The 16,716-nt window shown below is 39.4% G+C and overlaps 1 protein-coding gene and 1 pseudogene across 1 annotated transcript in view; one reads left to right on the top strand and one right to left on the bottom strand.

Moving 5' to 3' along the window:
* The window catches only part of Greb1l (GREB1 like retinoic acid receptor coactivator), a 262,261-nt gene that overhangs the window by 204,562 nt on the left and 40,983 nt on the right, over window positions 1–16,716 (bottom strand). The window lies entirely within an intron of this gene.
* The window catches only part of LOC130886554 (deubiquitinase MYSM1-like), an 87,171-nt pseudogene continuing 74,477 nt past the window's right edge, over window positions 4,023–16,716 (top strand).

The following is a 16,716-nucleotide window of genomic DNA, read 5'->3' on the forward strand; positions in this document are numbered from 1 at the left end:
CAAACGTTCTTAGGCTTTATTTTTGCTGAACTCTCAAAACCTTCCGAATGTGACTGTTCAGAGGCCAACTTTGAAAACATCCACCTGCCATTAATGCAGCTGCGGGAAGCGTGAATGGAATGACCCCCATAAGCTCCTAGGGAGCGGCACTATTGGGAGGTGTGGTCTTGTTGGGGGAAATAATCACCATAGGGGTGGGCTCTGAGGTCTCTTTTGCTTAAGCTTTGCCCCATGTCACAGTCCACTTCCTGTTGCCTTCTGATCAAGATGTAGCCAGCTCCTGTCTATCTGCAGGCTGCCATGCTCCCCGCCATGATGATAACAGACTGAGCCTCTGAACTGTAACTGAGCCACCATAATTCAATGTTTTCCTTGTAAGAGTTGCCGTGGTCATGGTGTCTCTGCACAGCAATGAAAACTCTAAGACAAGTACCAAAAGATTCTCTTTTTCCTCAAGGAGGTAACACTCCAAGATGGCAACAGTGTGGTGTCGTGCACAATTTTTGAGTCTAAGTTCTGGTTTGGGAAAGAATGAGTACACAACTAATTATGCTACCAACTCTACTTTTATTCTCTTCTTAAAAACAGACTCAAGACAGGCATGGTCATGCATGCCTTTAATCCCAGCACTCAGGAGGCAGAGTTCAAGGCCAGCCTGATCTACAGAGCAAGTTCTAGGACAATCAGAGCTACACAGAGAAACTGTCTGAAAAAAACAAAAAACAGACACTAAAGTCTCATACCAAAGAAAAACTTCATGTAATTCATCTACAAAAATATCAAATCATTTTGAAAAGCATGAAACTCACGGAACTTCCAGCAGGTATTTGAAATACATGATCAGGAGCTTTGGAGATGCTAAGAGACAACCTCATAACATCCTGGGCCTGTTTCACCACTATCCACCCTACATTAATCCACTACACTCAGTTAGGCTGCTCCAGCGTCAGGATATCCCTCAGAATTACCTGTCTCTTGATAAACAATTTATCCCTTCTAGCTGAAGCTAAATATCTGGAAAGAATAGACAAGAAGAACTTGGTGATACATGACTCCAGCCCCAGCTACTCAAGAGGCAGATGCAAAAGGCTCTTTGTTTGTTTGTTTCTGTTTTTTTTCCAGCCTAGGCAACTCAGTCTCCATTTTAAATGTAAAGTTTAGACTTAAAAATACTGGAAGAACTGGGAAGGGTGGTTTGCCAGCCAGGTGGCCCTGGAGAACAAGAATAACTCTCAGCTATCTCCAAGGTTCAAAATGCTGTGTAATATTTGTCAAAATTCCTGTATTAAGTCACTCATTCCAGAAATTAACAAATTTTCATTTAGGATTTCACATCTCATGACTCTGGATGTCATGTGACCACAGGGTAAATCACCCCACTTCTTGGAGTCTGTGTTCTTAGTTCCATATTTAGAACCTGACACAGCTCAGTAGCTATTTCTTCAGGGCCCCTCAGTCTCAGATTAGACCATGTATTTTGTATTTTTTACCTGAATGTATTCAAGACTTGTTTCGTTACTTTTCGCTCTTCCATCAATTTTAACATGACGATTGCTACCACAGGTCTCGTTTCCATTCTATGACGCCTTTCTTCCCCTTTAAATAGTTCCCCTACCATTTTAACTAAAGTTTTAATCTGGTTTTACTCCAGGATGCAAACACTTCTGTTACCTCTGAGTGTTCATGCTACTAATCTCCTCCATGTACAAAAGTCCAGGCCTCCACGGGAGGTTATCAAGACAGTCAGCAGTCAATGTTATTCAAATTGCGATCCATAGATGAGAGCTGGCGTCTGATCAGACAGGGTAGGACAGCAATCTGACAGAGTCATTTCGTGTCTGGTGAATGTAAGTGTGAAAAACACGGGGCTGCATTTTGTATGTCTATACATTTCCTTTTCTTAGTTGCTTATTATATTTAAAGATTACTATTATAATCCAAGTTTCAGGCCATCTGAATTCAGGGGGCAACATCAACCTGCAGAGTGCCTACGTCACCTCAGGAGAACACACAGTACATACATGTTACATATATGTGTTAGTTGTAATTTGGTTGTTGGGCTTTTGCTGAATGACAACTTACTATAGTGAGGGATTTAACATAAGAACTTTCCATTTCAGGGCTCTTCCAAGCATTTATTTTCATTCACTTGCTTAATTCATTCATTCATTCATTCATTCACTTGTAATGAGATTTAACTTCAAGCAAGTGGCTACAAGTATCAAAAGAAAAGGGTTTTTTTTTTGTTTTGTTTTTTCGAGACAAGGTTTCGCTTTAGCTTTGGTACCTGTCCTGTAACTAACTCTTGTAGACCTGGCTGGCCTCGAACTCACAGAGATCCACCTGCCTCTGCCTCCTGAGTGCTGGGATTAAAGGTGTGCACCACCACCGCTCGCCTCAAAAGAAAAGTATTTAAGGAATGGTCAGCCAACAACCTATGAAGTCTAGAAATGGCTCTAGCTCACCAACACTAGGCACAGACTGATATAGACTGGTATAAACTGGAAAAGACTAGTATGGTCTTATCCTAAAAACATTCCTGCTTGATATTCCTCTGTGCATAGAGAATGATCTATTTATGCAAAACAGATAAGCATACGCATAGTTAATGAGCATGTATATAAGTAAAATATAGATATTGAGTCATATATGTATAAACGTATAGTTTTATTTGCCTGTTTAGGATGCTTTGCCCTACCAAATTAAAGAAAAGCCATAAATATACTTTTTATGGAATAATATATATATCATAGTCATAAATATTAGTGCCTAATAATGAAAATAGATAAATAAATAGTCCCCAGGACAATATTATGAGGCGGTTCTAGTTGACATGTTCATTTCTTAATCCTTGTAGAGTAACAATGTTCAGTTTCTAACACACGAGGCGGCTTTAAACTGTCGTACTCCTGCTCCAGGGGACATGGAAACCTTTCCTGTAGTCTCTGGGTACCTACACTCACATGAATATACCCCCTCACACACATATACATATAACTAAAATAAAATACGATCTTTAAAATATACAAGGGAGATTTCCTGGTGGCTGGAGGATGGGAAGAGAGGGAGGTAGTGGACAGCTTAACCAAAGCTAAAAATGAAAGAAAGAAAGGACTTCTGGAAACCTACTAATTACCAAGGTAACTTTAAAATATGCCCTGAGGCAAGTCCAAAGAGACCCAACATGGGTGGACAATGATGCTTCCAGAAGTCATAGATAATTACACAAAAATCAAGCATAAGTCATGGGATAGCTCCCTATGAGTTATGGGTCAGAGAGGCCCAAGAAGTCTTCAAGACAACACAGGCTACTGCCGTTTATCTTGGTTACCTACCATAACAACAAGACCTTCTCTCTGAAGACACTATACACTCTGGTTCTAGGACATAGAGAAATGAGGCTCAAGCCAACAGGGAACCTTCCTCCCTGCTAACTTCCATAGTGCTAAAAAGTGCTGTTCGGCCTGCTACGGGAGAAAAAGACATCAATAATCTTCAGGGTCCTAATAATCTACAGGGTCCTAATGCTGGACCCTTTATGCTGGCATACTGACCAGCCGGCAAAATGTACCCACTGGTGCAAAGCGGCATGACTGACACAGGGTGACAATAACGTTCTGATTGCATTTGGCCCCTGTTTCACAGGAGGGAATTTCATGCTTGGTACTAGAACCTTTGTCAAAAGTCCATGTCCATAGCTAAGAAAATCAGACCTCATGGTTGTTGTTTATTATGCTAAATGATCATATTGTCAAATATCCTTCTAAGTGCTTATATTTATACACATAGACCTGGACTGGTATCAGCCTTGCTTAGAGAAGCTTCTTTCTGTCTCAGGCAACATCAACAGAGAGACTTACAGTAGGAGCCCAGAAAAAGATACTGTGAGCACGCATCCTAAATGTGACACTTAGATCAGTTTCTCCTTCCCTTAACTCCAGCCAAGGCTCAGTAAACATCTCAGAAGACATGGGAGAGCCAGGGGATGGGGGAGTTCTGTGCATACTGTCCTCTGGACGTGTATGCCGACTGCCTCGCCAACTCACCGCACCGTGCTCACTTGCACAAGACCAAGTCAGCCAAAATCTGGCACAGATGGGGGAGGTGCTCTCCAGGCTCCCCCTCCTACTGAGGAGCTGTTGGCAGTTGACAGATGCTGGGGTGGGGGAGGATCATTCTTGTTTGAAGGTGTGACCAATGGTAGGTTTCTCTGGATGGCCCTGCACCCACACACATATGGGCAGCACTAATTGGATTCAGAGGGCTATCAGGAAAAAAGACACATGAAGTTAGAAGAAAATGGGGACGTGTTTAGAGGACAAGGAGGGAGCAAGAGGAGAATACAAAGGGTGGAAATGATTACATTTTATTGGGTATATCTATGAAATTCTTCAAGACTAAGAACATTACAATAAAAAATTTTGATGGCAAGTTTAAGGGAAAGGATGGCAGACTGAGAAGAAAGTCCAGTTCGCATTTATAACCACAAGATTCCCTAGTCATAAAATACTAACTCCAACTTTTTTTTTAAAAAAAAAAAACTTTTTATTGATTCTTTCAGAATTTCATACCTGGTACCCCAATCCCACTCACCTCCCTGTCTCTCTATATCTGCCCTCTGCTCTTACAACATCTCCCCAAAAGAAAACATAAATTAAACATGATAAAAAAATTAAATAAAATTAAGAAACTAAACATCTCACCATGGAAGCTGTGGTGTGTCATGATGTGTCACCCAGTCCAGCCTTTTGCCCAAACAGTTTTACTTGCAAATGTTCATTGCAATGAGTCGTTGGCCTGGTTAGAGGCCTCTGACTTCTTCTATACTGTCAATACTGGATGGGGGAGGTGTTGGAGTAGGCCAGCTCAAACCTCTGGATCTGAGTTGCTCAGTCCACCACTCACCTAAACATGCACCACCAGAGCCAGTTCTGCTGGGCTGCCCAGGTGAGGTGCAGGGCCACTCTCCCCTAGCTCCAGCTTCTCACGGTTGGCCAGCACTATGTTCAGAAGCAAGAGGACAAGTTAGAACAGAACATATAAGGATTCCATAGGTAACGGCCTGTGCCAGCACTAGTGCCTACACTAGGGTGCAGACTCTCCATACAGGCTAAAGAGCCATGGACAATGAAGCCACAATGAAATAAATGCACATAATAAATAAATATAATCGGCCTCTATCCTACAGCCTCTAGGGTCTCTTCTAGACTTTAGTACCTGTTGAAGGGAGATACGATTTGGATCATAAGCTTCAGTCCCTTTCTGTAGGAACTGAAACATTAACTGAGAGAATCAAAACTGCTGAATGTGACAATCGGATTTTGTCTAAAGCTTATGACAGATTGGCGAAAGATTGTCAATACAAGAAGGCATGGTTTATGCCATAAAAATTATGTCCAAAGATGAGATGTTATCTCTAATGGACAAACTTCATACTTTAGAATCCTCAGTGAAGGCTTTGGAACATAATTCTGGACAGGAGATTCAGACATTGCAGAAGGCAATGGTGAATAGAATTGAAAAGACTGAGGAATTTCTAAATTCTGATGAAGAAGAGCAAAGGGTAGAAAGGCAAATTTTAACTACATCTGTGGGTAAATCTCTCCGGGACAATTTCCACAAACCTCTACCTACAGTTCTACCTGCCTTTCCAGTAATAACAACAAAGAAAGTGTTTGGTTCCAGAAACCCTAGGGTCATCAAGGAAGATACATGGGAGCCTGTCCGTATGAATGATCTCAAAGAAATTAAACAGGCTGTCATGACTTTTGGGATCCATGCCTCTTTTGTTAAAGAGATGCTAAAATCTTGGGCCACGACAAGCAGAGCAACCCCCTTGGACTGGCTCCAGCTGAGCTCTCCAGTACTTGAGAGTGGACCGCAATTGAAATGGAAATGCTTATTCAAGCAAGAGGCTAGACTTTTAGAACAGCAGGAAAAAGCGAAGGGAATTGACATTTCCTTAGATAAAATTCTAGGTCAAGGGCTCTTTTCCGACCCTCAGGAACAAGCTAATTTGGATGAAAACACACTCTCCATGTGTATTACAGCAGCCTTACGGGCTTGGGACAGGGTACAAGACCCAGGACAGAGAATGGAATCATTTGTCAGAGTTAAACAGGGTCAGAGAGAACCCTTTAGTGACTTTTTACAAAGACTAACTAAGGCTGTACAAATAGGGATATCTGACCCAGAAGCAAGACGTATAATGATTGAGTCTTTGGCTTATGAAAATGCAAAGGTGGAATGCAAAAGGATTTTGGGGCCTATAAAGCTCAGATCAGAGCCCTTGGAAGAATGGGTCTTGCATACACTGAATGTTGATACATTTGATTATGGCACTGAAGCATGGGTAGAAGAAGCAATTTCCAATGGTAAAAGGAGACACCAGAATACCAAATGTTTTAATTGTGGCAAAATGGGTCATATGGAAAGGAATTGTAGACAATGAATTTTCAGAAATAATAATAATGCATCTTCTAGAAATAACAGAAATAGGAGAACTCAGCCTGCAGGTTTATGTAGAAGATGTGGGAAAGGCAGACACTGGACGAATGAATGCAGGTCTACAAGAGATAGACAAGGCAACCTGATACAGATGGGAAACATGAAAGGGGGGCCTCACAGGCCCCCATGGCAAACATGGTTCAGTCATTTCCAGTTTCTGCAGAGAACATGCCTCGTCAGGACAGTTAGGAAGCCCCATGCCTACTGTTACGAGCAATAATGATCAGAAAGATAAGTTACGTGTGTTTTGGCAAACTTCTATAAATGATCAAAGACCTAAACTGAGAGTGTGTGTAAATGGCATTTTTATTACTGGCCTGCTGGACACAGGTGCTGATGTAAGTATCATTACCCCAGAATCTTGGCATCCGTATTGGTCTCTTCAGAATGTAATTGTTCAGCTCCTGGGAATTGGAACCCTATCTCAAGTAAGGCAGAGCATGAGATGGGTTGAATGTATAGGGCTAGAGGTACAAATAGAAAAATCAAGGCCATATGTAGCCAATATTGCAATGAATTTATGGGGTCATAACCTATTACAACAATGGAATACCCAAATTAATATTCCTGCTACTTCTAGAGCCTATATTTCTGAGAATAATATTAAAAGATATTACAAACAGAGAAAACCGGCCATTCGGGCTGTAGAAGAACAAGCAATTGATGTCCCTCCAGAGATACCAACAGCCTTGCCTCTAAAATGGTTGACTGAGAAACCAATATGGACAAAGCAATGGCTTTTAGCTGAGGAAAAGTTACAGGCTTTAGAACAGCTGGCACAAGAACAATTAGATGCTGGACATATAGAAGAATCTACCAGCCCTTGGAATTCCCCTGTATTTGTGGTTAAGAAAAAATCAGGTAAATGGAGAATGGTGACAGATCTCAGGGCCATCAACAAGGTTATTCAACCTATGGGCCCTCTGCAATCTGGAATTCCTTTGCCCTCTTTATTGGCAAAAGGATGGCCTCTCATAGTTATTGATTTAAAGGATTGTTTTTTCACTATACCTTTACAAAAAGAAGATAGAGAAAAATTTGCCTTCACAGTGCCTACTTATAACAATTCTCAACCTTTGAGGAGGTACCACTGGGCCGTCCTCCCCCAGGGTATGTTAAATAGCCCCTCCCTGTGCCAACATTTTGTGAACCAACCATTGCAAATAATACGCAAGAAATTTCCCAAATCTATAGTATACCATTACATGGACGACATTTTGTTATCCAATTCAAACATGGATACCTTGAACAGACTGTTTGAAGAAATAAAGATACTTTTACCTAAATGGGGATTGCAAATTGCTCCTGAAAAGATTCAGAAGGGAGATTCTGTTAATTATTTAGGTCATAAAATAGGTTTGCAAAAAATTAAGACACAAAAGGCACAAATTAGGAGAGATCACCTATGGACTCTCAATGACTTTCAAAGACTGTTAGGAGACATTTCCAGTCTATGACCAGCTATTGGGATAACACCTGATCTAATAATTCATTTGAACAAAACCTTGGATGGTGATAAAGATTTAAACAGTCCCAGAGAATTAACAGCTGAAGCAGAAAAGGAACTGACGATGATTGAGGAAAAATTACAACAGGCACATGTGGATAGGGTAAATCCAGAGCTCGATTGTATTCTCGTCATACTACCATCAAAAATTTCTCCTACAGGAATTTTAATGCAGAGAGATGATATTATCTTGGAATGGATCTTTTTACCACATAAACCAAGTAAGAAACTGAAAACTTATGTGGAAAAGTCTCTGAGTTAATTATATAAGGCAAGCTGAGACTTCGTCAACTAGCAGGCATAGACCCAGCAGAAATTATAGTGCCTTTCACTGCTGATGAACTAAAGAAATTACGGGAAGATAATGAACCATGGCAAAGAGCTTGTGCTAATTTTTTGGGAGACATTAATAACAACTATCCAAAAAGCAAGAGACTTAACTTCATAAAGAGAACTTCTTGAATTCTTCCTCGAATCGTCCGTGATGCTCCAATAACTGGAGCCTGTACATTCTATACTGATGCCAATAAATCAGGGAAGGCAGATTACAAATCAGAAGAATTGGGTAAGGTGGAACAAAGTCCTTATGATTCTGTCCAGAAGGCAGAATTATATGCCATTCTTATGGTGCTAAGGGATTTTAAAGAACCTATTAATATAGTTACTGATTCACAATACACAGAGTTATTTTACATATTGAAACTGCTGAATTTATACCTGATGATACAGAACTAACCTCATTGTTTCTCCAGGTTCAAGATTTGATCAGGAACAGGCTTTGCCCTATGTACATAACACACATCCGATCCCATACAGGTCTGCCAGGTCCTCTAGCACAAGGGAATGCAGAAATTGATCAATTATTGATTGGTAGTGTGCTACAAGCCTCTGAATTTCATAAAAAACATCATGTTAATAGCAAAGGTTTGAAGAAAGAGTTTTCTATTACATGGCAACAAGCTAGGGAGATTGTAAAGAAATGCCCTACTTGCTCTTTCTATAACCAAACGCCACTGCCTGCAGGGGCTAATCCAAAGGGCACCCAAAGGAATGAAATCTGGCAGATGGATGTGTTCCACTTTGCAGAATGTGGCAAATTAAAATATGTTCATCACACCATTGACACTTATTCAGGCTTTCAGTGGGCAACTGCTTTAAGTTCAGAAAAAGCTGATTCAGTAATCACTCATTTATTAGAAGTCATGGCTATCATGGGTATACCTACACAAATAAAGACGGATAATGGTCCTGCTTATGTCTCTAGGAAAATGAAAATGGTTTTTTGATTATTACAATATCAAGCATGTTACAGGTATACCATACAATCCTACAGGTCAAGCAGTCATAGAAAGATCAAATCGAACTATAAAGGATATGTTGAACAAACAGAAAGGGGTGGAAAACACCCCCAGAAATAGGTTACATAATGCTTTGTTAACCTTGAATTTTCTCAGCGCTAATGAGAAGGGAACAACAGCTGCAGAAAGACATTGGATAATGGAAAAATCTACTGAATTAAATCAACCAGTTTATTTCAAGGATGTGCTGACCTCACAATGGAAGTCAGGAGATGTGCTGCGTTGGGGAAGGAGTTTTGCTCTTATCTCCACAGGTGAGGAAAAATTGTGGATACCGTCAAAATTAATAAAGGTTCGGTTTGAAGAAGAGAAGCCACTTGGAAAAGATAAATAACAATTCATTCACAAGGATGGCGAGCATACTGATGGTAAGAAATACAGATAGGTTGGGGGCAGGGTTCTTTTCTTATCTCCACAGGAAAATACTCATCTTCAAAGAAATTAAGGGACCCTGAATATTTAATTACTGATGGATGGACACATTTTGTAAGTATTAATTTTTTTATATATATGTCTTATTAAACATTTCTTTATAAATATGTAGAGCTGGTTTTGAAGTTGGACTCTGGCTCAGTCCCTCTCCAATTCCAAGCCTGTTAGTAAGAGAAAAACCCAGAGTTTCTGGAGTTTCTGTCTCATGTCAAGAGCCATGATATGGGACAGAAAGAAATATGAGTTTAGAAAACATCTTTGCTTTTCTTCATATCTATCATACTTTTCATTGAATATATCTATCATGCCTTTCATTGAATATGTATATATATATATATGTATGTCTATATATGTCTATATGATTGTTTAAGTTTTTCACAATGAACAATGAGTTTTTCCTGAAGTGACATTTGAAGTTTCCAGGAAGAAGATGGGGCCCTACAACAACTCTACCTGGTTGATATGACGTCATGATACTGATAGCGCTACTACAAGACCTGTTTTGGGTACCAGCTGCACAAGACGATCCCAACTTGTTTAGCCGAAATGGTGCACATCTTGTACAACATTCTGGCCAGACCTCGACAAAATACTCAGAGACTATTTGCAATTTTAAAAGACATTGATCTTGAAATTTAACCATCATTTTACTTTCACAGGATCCCCCAGAAAGAACGTCGCCCCCATGACAGCTGGAAGTAATTCTAGAGGACGACGTCCTCTCTCCCAGTAAAGTCTGCCCTGGGTTTAGGGACATCATTTAGGGGTTGGGAGATTGGGGAGGAATTTTATAAGCTCAGGGATCATTTAAAAAAAAAACAAAAAAAAAGAAGAGGGAATGATGGGATAATAGATTTATAATTGTGAGTTTCTGTTTTTAGACAAATATATTGGTATCAATTCTTGTATATTGATACAAAGTTAAATTATACTGACTGTTGTATGCATGCATGTTTCTACCTCTGTTTAAAACATTTTTTATGTATTGACATATATTGTATTGATATATATATATTGTATATATTTACCATATTGCAGTGTACATTTCTACCTCTGATTAAGATACTTATATAATGTTTGTGTATTGATATATATTTACCATATTGCAATGTATATTTGTACAGTGTTCATATTTGGAGGTCATTATCCTCATTTGTTACACAGTTGTTTATTGTCTTAGTCTTTAAGTTAGATAGATATTGAGAATTATATAGATTAATAGTCATCTAAGTTTGTCATTTATAATTAGACTAATCAGGTTCTTTAGATATATAGAGATTATACTCAGTATAGATAGATAATCTTCAACCTCTTCAAAGAGCTGTAGAAAATGGCCTTTAATCTAACTCAGAGTTTCGTGATAGTGAGACACAATTGCTCCTGGCAACACCGCTCTATTCCCGAGAGAATGTTGAGCACCAAAGACACTCCACCTGGAGCCTTTCTTTTTGGCAGAACTGGTCTTTGGGCAAAGAAATGCCCATACCTCAACCACTGACAGAGATACAGAGCGTGCATCAATGGATAAAACAGGACTGTCATATCCTGCCAAGACAGGGTAAGATAGTTTTGAAAAGTTCCTTGCCTTTAATAATGGTATGTCAGTTATGTTAGGCCTTAGCCAGAGTTGGTTGACTCAACATTGCAAACGAGACTTTGGGTGATTGCTCAGGTAGTCAGTTGTCTCTGTCAATTGTTGCACATTTTGGATATCTCTCGTTTGTTAAGTAATATTTATTCCCTTCTCAGATCTTTGACGGAGTTGAAGATTATATAATTGTAGTTACTCTCTACATTATTTAGACTCCTTGAGATAGAATGTTTAGCAAAACTTTTGTTCTCAATATTGCTTGTTATATTTATTATTTGTTATTATTGTATATAGTTGTATTTGGTTTAGTACTGTCTTATTTAGACAAAAGGGGGAGATGTAGGGATAAGTCCCGCACCTTAGGGGGCGTGTTCACCTCAGGCTAATGTTTACCTATAAATCTGGCGAGCGTGCTCGCAGCGCTTGCTTCTGCTTTCCTGGTCTCCGCGGGAACGGTGGTTCTGTAAGTCTATTTCCCCATTAAAGTTGTATATATTTTTACAATCTGTCTGCATTCGTTTACACCGTTACAAGTACCTGCTCCTGACTAGATACAAACCCTGAGCCTCCAGACTGAGAGAAATACCAAGACCAGAAGACAGAATTCCTGAAGTACTTTATATTACATATTCTAATAGTTGCTTCTTTATTCTGTGCTCCTTTGAAGCTTAGAAATTATTCTTTCTCATTAAAATTTATTTGCTACATATGAGAAATATCCCTTTTGTATTTATATGTGTTAATATATGAAACATCTATCAATGCAGGGTGGAGAGCATTGATAATCAGAATGACACATATATTCATGGACTTTGGGGCCATGGCTGAGGAAGCAATGGGAGGTACGGTTAGATAGGATGTGGAGAATCAGTCTAGACACAGAGATGATGGGAGTGCTTGTGGACACTCTACACAGGTTCTCATATGTTCCTCACAGCCCTGGGACTCAGCCACATTTGTTAACCACACTTCCCTTGGTTAACAAGCCAGGGGAAAAACTTCAGTTAATCTCTATTATTAATATGAGGTAGTTTCTGTTCAGAATAAGGTTAATAACACTGTCTTCTGGGATTAAAAAAAAGGCAGAGTCAAAACATGCTATTTGATGTCCAAAGCACCCACATAAAGTAGTTCTTGAAGACCTATAAATTCAATATAATCCCCATCAAAATGTTAGGTAGAGTTTTAGCAAAAATTGACATGCTCAATCTAAAATTCATATAGAAATGCAAGGGAATAAAAATAACATAAGAACGTAAGTGGCAAAATAAAACAGTAAACTGTACATTGTCAAATTTTTTTAAAAAAATATGTGCTTCTAAAGGTACCATTAGGAAAATGAATAAACAGTACATGGAATGGAAGAAAACATTTACAAATTACACATCTGTTAAAAGCCTCATATCTAAAATAGGGAAATAATTCTTAAAAGGCAATAATAAAATAACAACTCAACAAAAAAAATAAAATAAAAGGATTTAAACAGACATTTCAGCAAAGGAGACACACAAGTGCCATGAGCAAGGCAGACAGTCAGCATTATGAAGCGTGGGGACATGCGGACGGTCACCGCTGTGGGACACCACTCTGTAAGCACTTGGATGCCTAAAGCAAGCAAGTGTGAGAGTTCGGGAAAAGTGCGGCCCTCAGGGATGCTGATAGGACTGTCAAACGGTACAGCCACTTTAGAAAACAGTGAGGGGAGGGAAGAAAAGGAAATAGTCTCGTCCTTCCTCACATGTTAACAGAGCTTTGCATGACCTAAAAGTCCATCCCGAGAGAAATGAAAAGATAGTTGTATGCAAAAATTTGAACATGAATGTTTGTAGCAGTGCTAGGCATATTTAATTATATTTAATAGCTACAAAAGGCATAAAAATTAACTATCTACTAAATATGAATAACTAAACAACATGATTATCATATACATTGAAATAGTATTTGGTAATAAAAACATAAGACAAAATCAGTTACAACCTATGACATAGATGACCCTTAAAAACATTATGCTCACCAGGTGGTGGTGGCATTCGGGAGGCAGAGGCAGGCGGATATCTGTGAGTTCGAGGCCAACCTGGTCTACAAGAGCTAGTTAGTTCCAGGACAGGCTCCAAAGTCACAGAGAAACCCTGTCTCAAAAAACAAACAAACAAACAAACAAACAAAAAACCCATTATGCTCAAGGAAACAGTTCAGTCTCAAAATCACACATTTGGGTTGATTTCATTTGTACAGAGGTAAAAAGTCAGCATATTTATAGAGTTAAAAAGCATTTATTAGTAATTATTCAAGGGTGGAGTTTTGAAGGAAAATGGAAGTTATTACTAACTCATTTCTGAGAGATGACTGAATTCTAAAATGATTGTGGTAATGGTTATAGAACTCTGAAATTTAGTAGGTAGATAGATTTGATGGTGTGTGAACTATAGCTCAATATAAATGTCTTTAAAAAACAACAGGCCTTTGAATGAAGGAGAGGGTGAAACAGGGGTGTGGGAAAACCCAGCAGTTCAAGGGAGGAAAGCAGTTCTTCCTGCCTCTGGTGTTTCCTGTGCTATCCCAAGACAGAAGAGAGGAAAGGCAGTGATTACCAAGAGATAGAAACAAGAGAGATAACTGTGAAGTTTGCACAATCTTTTTAAATCGTCTTCTAAATATGGGGATGAGGTTCCAGTTGTCATGCCCTGGCCACAGCACAGAGGCCAGCAGGGAGGGCAGCAGGGCAGACAGTGTGTTTCAGGGCCACCTTGAGCACGACCTCCTTGAGCTTCTACAACAAACTTGGCACTGAGCATGATCTTCATCTCCTGCAACAATTAGTACAAATGTCTAGTCGTTGGTCATTTCAGAACAAAGCCCTCCAATTCCCAGACTCAGTGACCTGCGTGCTTGCCCATTTAAAGGGTGATGTGGGCTTTCTAGATTATAGGAGCTGCTGGCACCTCCAGGGCCACTTAGCAAAAAGGGCCATCAATGCTAACTTAAAGTTTCTGTGTTTTTGGTTTAAGAAAGGGTTCCTCGGTATATATCTAGCTGCAAACCAATGAAAAGATGCCTATATAATTAAGATAAGCAAGTATTCTGACCCAACCTCAAGTGTGTACTCTACCCCAACCTAAAAGGGAGACCGTCCATTTGGAAATTTTACAGAATAAAAACACCAGGGAGCTACTGCCTTGAAAGAATATAATACTTATGGATTTTCATGGAATTCATGCTTTTCTTCACTTCTTCCACTAGTATACCTGGCAATTAGTATGCTGAATACAGTATCAGGACAATGATATAGACTGACTCAGAGGATGATATCAGCAAACCATATTGGTTCAACATGTATGGAATTTTCCAAAGAATATTAGACATACAACTGAATTTCCATTGCATGGAAGGCAGAGGCAGGGAGGTCAGGAGTTTGAGATCAGCAGCATGACACAATCTCAGATGAAGTGGTCTCAGAAAAAGCAAATGAGTAAGCAGATATTGACTGAAATCGTTAAAACTGAGGAGCAATAGAGAATTTCCAGGAATTTATCCTAAGTAGATACAAAGGGGAAAGTTAAACAAATGAATTTACTTTTTTAACTTTCAAGACAGGGTTTTTCTGTGTAGTCCTGGCTGTAGACCAGGCTGACCTTGAATGCTGAGATTTACCTTTCTCTACCTTCCAAGTGCAGGGATTCTGGGATTAGAGGTGTGCACCACCACTGCCCAGTTAAACCTACATTTCTATTAGGATAAAGTCTTAAACTGCCTAAAAGGCCAAACATAGGAAAACAACTAATTATCACATGACACATAGGTAACTAACGTGTGACATATATACTTTAGGGAGTAGCATCAACTGCAAACAATAATTATAGGAAATGATCAGAATGCTGACTTCCCCCTTCCTTCCTGATGCTGATCCCCCCTCCCTCCCTCCTTCCTTCCTTTCTTCCTTCCTTCCTAATGCTGATCCCCCTTCCTTCCTTCCTTCCTTCCTTCCTTCCTTCCTTCCTTCCTTCCTTCCTTCCTTCCTTCCTTCCTTCCTTCCTTCCTTCCTTCTTTCCTTCCTCCCTCCCTCCCTCCCTCCCTCCCTCCCTCCCTCCCTCCCTCCCTCCCTTCCTCCCTCCCTCCCTTCCTTCCTAATGCTGATCCCCTCTTCCTTCCTTCTTGATGCTAATCCCCTCTCCCTTCCTTCCTTTATTTTTATTTTTATTTTATTTTGGTTTTTGACAGAAGATCACACTATATAGCTCTGATTGTCCTGCCTCTGGTTGTGCAGACCAGAGATCTGCCTCAAACTCACAGAGATTCACCTGCCTGTGCCTCCCGAGAGCTGGGTTAAAGGTGTGTGCAGCCACAGCAGCCTAGGATGCTGATTTTCTGTCCTGATGCTTACTTATACACAGGTATAGCTATGCCTTGATGAGCAAGCACATAAAGGCTAGAAATAAGCAAGCAAGCAAACAAACAAACAAAAAACAAAAAAAGTACCAGAAAGTGTAATTCCATGTGACTAGATGAGGAAATGGAGTTTGGGGAGCTAGGACCATTAGCTGATCATGATTTCTGTACTATAGGTCTAGATTTGTTGACATAAAACTTGCTCACAGTAAATTTTTTAAGGGAACAGAGACCTGTGGCATATGGTATGATAAAGCTGGTATTTTGGATGGTTACTGAAAAAGTTCAATGATAATTTTATTGTTGTATAATTTATAAACTATAAAATAAACTAATTGTAGATGTACATTTCCACGACTTTTAAAAGCATGTGAAGGTGGCAGCCATCATGACAGCACGTCTCAGGACACCGCTGCCACCCCACCAATCTCTGCCTGTGGTGTGCAGTAAGCTCCTACCAGTAACCCCAGATATGTGTCTGTCAATATAGGCATCATTGTATTTTGGAAAGAAAAAAAAATGAATTACATATTTATATATTCACACAGTAAAATAAAAATAGGTGTGCACCAAAAATTTATGCAGGTCTATTTAAAGATATTAAAATTATAAAAACCAATTCCTGGCGGTTTAGCCAATTAGCTTCTATTGTCTATAAAAATTAATTTTTTTATTTTCTTTTTTGCATTTTTATTTATATGTGCACTCACATGCCACAGTATATGTTTGGAGGTGAAAGGAAAACTTGCTGGTTTTCTCCTTGTACCATGTAGATCCCAGGGACTGAACTCAGGTCGTCTTAGGGGCAAGCACATTTATCCACTTAGCCATCAATGAATTTTTTTCAATTCTCTCTTTAAAATGAATATGAGTCTCATATAAACATAACAAAGTACTCAGAAGAATTTGATTTTACTTGTTACCAAATCCAACTA

Source organism: Chionomys nivalis, chromosome 14 (assembly GCF_950005125.1).
Source record: "Chionomys nivalis chromosome 14, mChiNiv1.1, whole genome shotgun sequence".
In the NCBI taxonomy this organism is placed as follows: Eukaryota; Metazoa; Chordata; class Mammalia; order Rodentia; family Cricetidae; genus Chionomys; species Chionomys nivalis.